We start from the raw sequence: 8982 nt of genomic DNA on the forward strand, positions 1-8982 counted from the left end.
TAGAAACTTTTCCTTTAAAACTGACTAAAGTTATGCTGTCAACAATCTCCTGATTTCCACCTATTATCCCTCCTTTCCTTCCAACGCGCATCTCCCCCTCAATCTTTGCCCTGTTTTCACTCAATCCAGACTCTGTTGGGAGAAGCAATACATGAGGACACACCATTAAAGGCAAATAAGCATGAGTTTTATTTTATCTGCTCCTTAGGAGGCTTGGAAAAAACACTCATACGACTGTGGGATGCCTTCAGTTCCCACTAGAGAGGCAGCTTCACCCACTAGGTCGTGAGGCTGTAGGATGGAAAATGAGTTCATGTTGGCATCAGTCTGGGCCTGACTCCAGAAATGTTTCTGCTTCTCAAGGCCTGCAAAGAAAAATTGCCAAGAGTAGGTGATGAAGGCACAAGACTTGGGCCCCAGGACAGGGGATGCTGCCAGTTTGGGAAACCACCTCACCACAACCTCATCCCTGCCTAAGTCTTTGTCTGGTGCTTCATCCACAAGTGCCCACTGTCCTACACCATCCCCGACTACACTCAGCAGAAGTCACTGTCTCCAGTTCCGTCTCACCTCCCCAACAGGCTCAGCATCCAACACCTAGCACCCAAGTGATTCTTGACATGCTAAGAAGCCAAGCAACTCAACCAGGATTCTGCCATGGACCCCTAAACCCACATTTCGCCCAGAAAAACCTACCTTGAGCTTTAAATTCAAAGTGCCAGTGCCCCACTCGCAGGACCTTTAGCAGAAGCCTCTGCCTTGCCCGAGTGGGACCAACTACCCTGACGTGTGTTAGACCCGACGCAGTGAACCACCACTCCAGCTTAATAAGGGTGCGGCTGATGCTCCTCTAGACTCTGAAGATCTGCATCAGAGGGACCTATTAGAACAAGAGGTAAGAGGAGGGACAGTCATAAACCCCAAGCACCTTCTGGGGTGGGGTTGAGGGGCCGAAGGAGTATGGAGACAGAGTAGGAGTGTCAAGGAAGAGAGATGAATGGTGTTGGCGCAGCCTAGGGAGAAAACAACCTGGGTAAGAATCATTCACCGAAGATGCGCTCCTCCAAGGCCTTGTCCATGTAAAACACCAATGGAGACACAAAGTTTTCAGGCAGGGTCCACCAAAGCTTCTTCTCCCAGCTAACGTTCTTTCCACCAGCTCTGGCTGCCATGTTGTCCTCTGTTCTGCCTGATCCAAAATGGAGCTGAGTTCAAGCCCTGGGCCTAGGGCAATTCTTTCTATATTCAGATAAAGTCAAGAGGAGGTCACACCCTAAACTTAAATAGGGATGGCTTAACAACCCCACCTCTTAGATCTCCAGTGGTTTTATTGTTTTTGTTAAGAATCGTGGAGTGGGTTCCGACTTATAGTGACCCTTCCCAGGGTTTCCGAGGCTGTAAATCTTTAAGGGAGCAGAAACCTCATCTTTCCCAGCAGAACAGCTGATAGTTTCGAACTGCAGACCTTGAGGTTAGCAACAAGATTTGTAACCACTACACTACCAGAGCTGGAAAATCCACTCTAAATTTACTCTGAACATAATACTTTCATGTCAAATTGAATCACTGGATCTGTGGTTTCTCCACTGTTGATATCCAGCAAGCTAGGATTTTCTTGCGTCTAATTTCAAAGGCTTTTGTAAGTGATCTAAGCTAGACATGAAGCAGGGCAGTGCTCGAGACTTGGAAGATACTGGAGCAGAAACACCCTAGAACTCTATCCCAGGATTGGGACTGACACCAACAGCCAGCCAGTGACTACCTGGAGCACATGTGAGTCAAATAAAGTTGGGTTCATTTTGTGGGCTGCAAGCAAGGAACAATAAACAACACATGAACTAGAGCCTCTTTGCAAGATAGAGCAGAGGATTTTCTTAACTATAATCTTAAGGAAGCAGATAACATTCTTCCATGCTACTGCTGCCGGGTGGGTTCGAACCCTCAACCTTAAAGCTATTTGCTATCGAATTGGTTCTGACTCATAGTGACCCTGCATAGGGTTTCCGAGGAACGGTTGGTGTGTTTGAACTGCTGACCTTGTGGTTAGCAGTCTGGTGCTTATCCTACAGCTTTATTCACCTAATGTTGTCTGCCAAACATAAACATCTCTTGCCAAATATTTTCACCAGTCAAGACCACTCTGACTGTGGTGGAACAGCATGTACAAAAGACCACTTTATAACCATGTTTGAAACCAGACAAAAAGATACTCTGCAATCGGGACCACAGTCATTTCCCCACCTCCTAGATTCAAACTTCTAAAATAATCACCCAGCTGCCCTCTGTCTCCAACACCTTTCCCTAGAAAACTGGTGTCTGTTTGGCTGATCACTCCCGTGAACCAACCAAACGATGGAAATTTTGGAACTTGGAACCTTAGATGAAAGGCTAGGGAAATGGGTTGAGTACTTGCTAGGAGGAGAGTCTAAGCAGGGAGGAGTGAGAGAGGAAGACTTGTGAGCAACTTTGGCAAGAAAAGGTGGCCTTGCAGAGCAGATTCTCACAGGTGACACGAAAGGTAAGATATCTTCTTTTTCCCATGCTCATGACCAGAGGTGTCCCCTCATCCACCCACAGCACAGACCCTGCCCTCCAGGACTTCAGAGTCTGTAGTTGGGAACCAAGCCAGTGTAAGGCAGGGACCGTTTGCACCACTTTGGTGCCTGGATTCAGATAAGCTCAGCTCCAGACCTACAGAAACCACAGAGGCACCAGATTACCTGGCCCCCAGCTGTCTATAGTCCTAACAGACACTGAAACCAGCTCCATAGAGGTCCTCCACAAACCACTTTCAGATTGAGCATCCTGAATGTGGCTAACACTGAGGTCAATAAGAACTCCGTCTAGGGCCAGGAACTCCACTATCACAACCCTCCTGCACCCACCTCAGGAGCTCCTTGGCTTGCAGGAGTCCTGGGTCCAATAGCAGCACTGTTTCTTTGTTTTGCAGTTCCGTTTTTTTTTCCTTTTGTTGTTTCGTTGTTTTTGTTTGCTTATTCTTTTTTCTCCTTCTTCTCTGTGCATCCCATTGAATGTTATTCTATTTCCACTTTTGGTTTTACTTATTTTCTTCTGTTTCTCATTACTGCTCTTCTCTTTTTTTCCCAATTTTGATCTTTCTTTACTATTCTCTATTCTTCTCTTATCATCTTCCCTCTCCTTGGTTTTTCTAAGTTATTCTTTTCTCTTCCTTTTATTACTTTCTTATTTTTCTCTTGTATAGCTCTATTTTTCCTGCCCCTTTTGTCTTTATAGCAATTATATTCTTTTTTTTTTTTTTCTAGTTGCTGCCTATTTTTATTTCTTTTTTCTCTTTCTGTTGTTGGTTCCTTGTTTGCTCATTCTGTTTTGTTTTCTTGTGTGTGAATGGGGTTTTATCTTCCCCACCGACAGGAAACAGCAACCATACACATGCAAACAAGCCACAACTTTGTCTTCTGTGTTTCCATGCTCGGGACAAGAGCCAATATCAGCTCCTCTATCACCTGATCAATCACAGACAGCAGCCAACACCAGCTAAACCCATGCTAAACTGAGGTGTATGAATGGTGATCAAGAGCAGTGTACATGCTTCCATTCTCTAACTACACCCACAGGAGAAGGGTCATCAAAAACTAAGAACAAATCGACATAAGATCACCAATTAAATACAAACATGACAACCCAACAATGACCCAGAGACAACAAACCATTTTAACTAACTAACAACAACAACAAATACAGAGAAAATGGCTCAATTGACAAAGATACAGAGCCAGAAATCATTTCTGAGGAAGAAAAGGCAATGGAACTAATTGAAAAAGAATTCTAAGGAATGATATTTAGGTACCTTCAAAAAATTGACAGAAAGATCAAGGAAAGCAAAGTAGAAAAAAACAACCTTAGAATTCAGGAAAACACAAGATCAAACAGAAAAATATAAATGCAAAATTTGAAGCAACACAAAACCTGCAATTAGAAATACAGAAGATTAATTCTAAAATGTCAAAAATAGATAATATATTGAAAAGACATAAGATGTGAAGCATTGGAAGCCTGAAGACGAATCTCTCAATACTCATATGCTAGAAGAACAATCAGAAAAAGCAATGAGAAAACCTGAAAGAAAAAAAAAAAAAAAAAAACCAAAAAAAAAAAAAAAAAAAAAAAAACCTAAGTTATATGAGACACCATCAAGAGTAACAACTTACAGGTAATTGTAATTCCAAAACAGGAAGAGATAATAAAAATACAGAGAACATCATTGAACAGTTGTTAGAAGAAAACTTCTCTAATATCATGAAAGATGAGAAGATACAAGAAGCTGAACAAACCACAAACAGGATAGATCCCAAAAGAAAATCACCAAGACATATCATAATCAAATTTTCCAAAGCCAAAGACAAGGAAAGAATCCTGAGAGCAGCTTGGGAAAAATGAAAAGTTACCGACAAAAGAGAACCAATAAGCCTAAACTCTGATTTCTCCATAGAAACCATATAGAGGCAAGAAGGCAAAATGGGACATACAAAATTCTGGGGGGGGGGACAAGGAATGCCAACCAAGAATCACATACCCAGCAAAACTGTGCCTCAAACACGACAGCAAAATTAAGACATTTCCTGATAAACAGTAATTAAAAGAATGTGTAATGACTAGACCAACTTTACAAAAAAAAAAAAATGTTAAAAGGTGCTCTTTGAACTGAAAACCAACAACAAGCAGACAACAATCTGAGATTACCATAGATGACACCACCCAGAACTCAATCCAGATAAAGAAGTATTTAAAGGAAAAAAAATCTACAAGACTAAAAACAGGGAATAAGAAATTTCAATTTACAATGAAGTTAACTACAAAGAAAGAAGAGTGTGGGATAGCACAGATACAGAACTTCCAAATGGCAAGGAAGTTAAGTCAATTTCAAGATAAGGCAAACTTTTTTAAATTGGAGAAAAAATTAATTTTAGGACAACCTTAAAGATAATTAATATGCCTGCACATCAAATTTTTTTTAAAGAGGAAAATCAGAAAGATTAAGTGAAATTAACACAACAGAAATGAAAATGAAAAGAAAACCCACAAAAGAAATGAACTCACTGTAGAATATTATGTGTAACAAAGAAAGTAGCAACACCACAAAGAGACCCAGCAACATGACAGCAATCAATTCATAACTAGTAATAATTATACTGAGTGTAAAAAAGATTAAATGCACCAGTCAAGAAACAGAGACAGCAGAATGGATTTTTAAAAAAACAAACAAACAGGATCCTTCAGTATGCACACAATGGAATACTATGAAATGTTAATACCATGAATATTGGAGACATCTTACAACATGGATGAACCTGGAGGACATTACGCTGAGTGAAATTAGTCATCACAAAAGGACAGATAATCTATGAGAGCAATGTTGTAAAAAGTTAAGAAAAGATTTTCTTGATTGAAGAAATTATTAAAGGGCCGGAGGGTGGACACATGTTAACATGGATGACAGGGTAGGCAATATACAACAAGAGAAAGGTTAGGGTTAGCAAAGAAAAGTTGAAGGTAGCAGGAGACACAGGGAGGAATGCAATAATAAAAGTGAATAGAGGTAAATAATGTTAACTCATGGTACAGACGGGATTCCAGTCATTGTAATGAAACAAAATACATGATTTGCTGAACGTAAAACTGATGACCTGTGCCATCACTTTCACATAATACACAATAAGAAAGTTTTTTTTTAAAGAGTTATTATTTGGTACAACCAGAAAATAGTGTGATGTTGACTTGTGAGAGGTTGTAACTATCTTGAGTGTCAATTGAACATGCCAAAGAGAGGGGTAGTTTTTATATCCCATAATACAAACCATAGTAAATGGAAATTCAGAGTCACAGTCATGAATTTGTATGACATGATCATTTAAAATTCTATTTCCATGTTTTTTCTTCCCTCATGTCGACTTTGCGTGTCAGAACTGTATGCATTCTGTGATATCATTGAGCATGGTAGTCCGGTTTTCCACATAGCATTGTTCAATGCTGTGAACCGTTGAAAATACACTTATGTAGTGTGTATGATACTAAGCTGGGAATTAGTAGGACTTATGACTATCAACAAGAAGCTCTGGTAGCCTCCTAAAAGTCAGATCACTAATCTTAAGGTCAGCAGTTCAAAACTACCAGCCGTTCCATAGGAGGAAGATGAGGCTTTCTGCTCCCTTAAAGATTTACAGCCTGGGAAATCCTACGCAAGGTCGCTATGAGTTGGAACCAACTCCACAGCACACCACACCACTAAGATAGTTCAACACTATCAATAATTAAAGGATTCTGGTGTGGCGCTATGGGTTAATACATCAGACTGCAAAGCCGTTTGAACTGCAAGGTGGGCGGTTCAAGCTCACCATATACAAGGGGTCACTATGGGTCGGAACTGACTAGACGGCAAACACCACCACTATCACCACCCTTTTAACAAAAATTTCTCTCCATATTTAAAGCTGGAAAGTCACTGGAATTTAGAAAAGAATTATAACTACTCGACTCTTAGATTTTTGGTATGTACATTATGAATTGAGTACAACTGTTCGTAATATCTGTTAAGAACTTCCAGATAGTTCTGACTCATATCAACCGTGTATGTAGGGTTTCCAAGAAGCAGCTGATGGATTTGAACTGCCAACTTTGTAGTTTGGGTCCAGTGCTGATCCTAAGCGTCACACCAGGAGTCTCTATAGTGACCCTCAAAACAACCAATAAAATACTAATTAAAAAGGAGCTCTGGTAGCGTAGTGGTTACAAATCGGGCTGGGAGCCACAAGGTCAGCAGTTCGAAACTACCAGCTGCTCTGTGGGAGAAAGATGAGGCTTTCTGCTCCCGTAAAGATTTATAGCCTTGGAAACCCTGTACAGGGTCGCTTTGAGTCGAAACCGACTCCACGGCACATAACCACCACCACATGAACAAAGAAAGAAAGAAAATCAATGAGAACGCAACATTAAAGGCCACACGCTTGAGCTTATTTTATTGGCTCCTTGGTGGTAATGTGCCATGGAGTCGGTTCCGACTCATAGCAACCCTGCATAGGATTTCCAAGGCTGTAAATCTTTACGCGAGCAGAAAGCCTCATCTTGCTCTCGCGGAACCGCTAGTAGTTTCGAACTAGCTGACATTTAGATTAGCAGTACAATTCATAAACACTACATTACCAGAGCTCCTTATTGGCTCCTTAGGAGACTGGAAAACACTCAATGGCAGTTGAATGCCTTCAGTTCCCACTAGAGACGCAACTTCACCCACTGTCTAGGTCTAGGTTGTGAGGCTGTGGGGTGGAAAATGAGTTCATATTGGCATCATTCAGGGTCTGAATCCTGACATGCTTCAGCTTCTCAAGGCCTGCAAAGTGAAATTGCCACAAGTTGGTGAAGAAGGCACAAGACTTGGGCCCCAGGACAGGATAGACCGCCAAGGGATGCTGCCAGTTTGGAGAAAACACCTCACCACAACCCTACCCCTCCCCAAGCCCCTGTCTGGTGCTTTAGCCACACCTTGCCTGCTCTTCCTACACCGTCCCGAATACAGACAGCGAAAATGTCTGTCTCCAATGCCCCTCTCCTCCCCAACAGGCTCAACACCCAACACCTAGCACCCAAGTTAATTCTTGAAACGCTAAGACTTCAAACAATTCAACCAGGATTATGTCACCGACCTGTAAACAAAAATTTGACCAGAAAAAAACCTACCTTGAGCTTTAAGTTCAAAATGCCACATCCTCACTCAAAGGACCCTCGTCTAGTGGATCCGAGGCCGCGCTTTAGACCCCACGCAGTGAACCACCGCTCCAGCTGAGTAAGGGTGCCGCTGTGCGCCTCTAGACACCAAAGGTCAGCTTCATAGGTACCTATTAGAACAAAAGGTGGGAGAAGGGACAGTCATAAACTCCGAGCAACTCCTGGGGTGGGGGCGAAGAGCCGATGGGGTATGGAGATTGCTTAGGAGAGAGTCCGGGAAGGTTGGAAACCTGAGAGAGAAGAATGGTGTTGCGGCAGTTTAGGGAGAATACAACATGGTTAAAAACTACTCACCGAAGGTATGCATCTCCAGTGCCTCATCCATGTAAAACACCAAAGGAGACAGAGAGTTTTAAGGCATTGTCCACCAAGGCTTCTCCCAGCCAATGTTCTTTCCACCAGCTCCGGCTGCCATGCTGTCTTCTATTCTGCCTGATCCAGGATGGTTCAAGCCTCAATCCTTTTTATAAAGATTCAGACGAAGTCAAGAGGATGTCACACCCTAAACTTAAAAAGGAATGGCTTAACAACCCCACCTCTTGGATCACTAGTGGTTAGGCTCAAGATAATCCACTCTAAATCTACTCTGAACATAACCCTTTCATGTCAAATTGGATCACTGGATCTGTGGGTACCCCACTGATGATATCCAGCAAGCCAGGATTTTCTTGCACCTGGTTTCAAAGGCTTTCGTAGGTGATCTAAGCTAGGCATGAAGCAGGGCAGTGGTAGAGACTTGGAAGTTACTGGAGCAGGAACACCCCAGAACTCTATCCCAGAATTCTACCAACTTCCTCAATCTGAAACTGATTAATCATGCAATCAAGATGTATTGGTCATTACTGGTGATTGGAATGCAAAGTGGGGAGCAAAGAGGAAGGATCAGTAGTTGGGAAATATGGTCTTGGTAATAGAAATGATGCTAGAGATCACATGATAGAATTCTGCAAAATCATTGATTTGTTCATTTCAAATACCTTCTTTAGACAGCAAAAGAGACGACTATACACATGGACCATGCCAGATGGAATACATAGAAATCTAATTGACTACATCTGCGGAAAGAGATGATAGAAAAGCTCCATATCATCAGTCAAAACAAGGTCGGGGGCAGATTCATCAACTGCTCATTTGCAAATTCAAACTAAAGTTGAAGAAAATGAAAACAAGTCCATGAGAGCCAAAATATCCCACCTGAATTTAGAGATCATCTGAAGAACA

This window comes from Chrysochloris asiatica, unplaced genomic scaffold (assembly GCF_000296735.1).
Source record: "Chrysochloris asiatica unplaced genomic scaffold, ChrAsi1.0 scaffold00019, whole genome shotgun sequence".
Lineage (NCBI taxonomy): Eukaryota > Metazoa > Chordata > Mammalia > Afrosoricida > Chrysochloridae > Chrysochloris > Chrysochloris asiatica.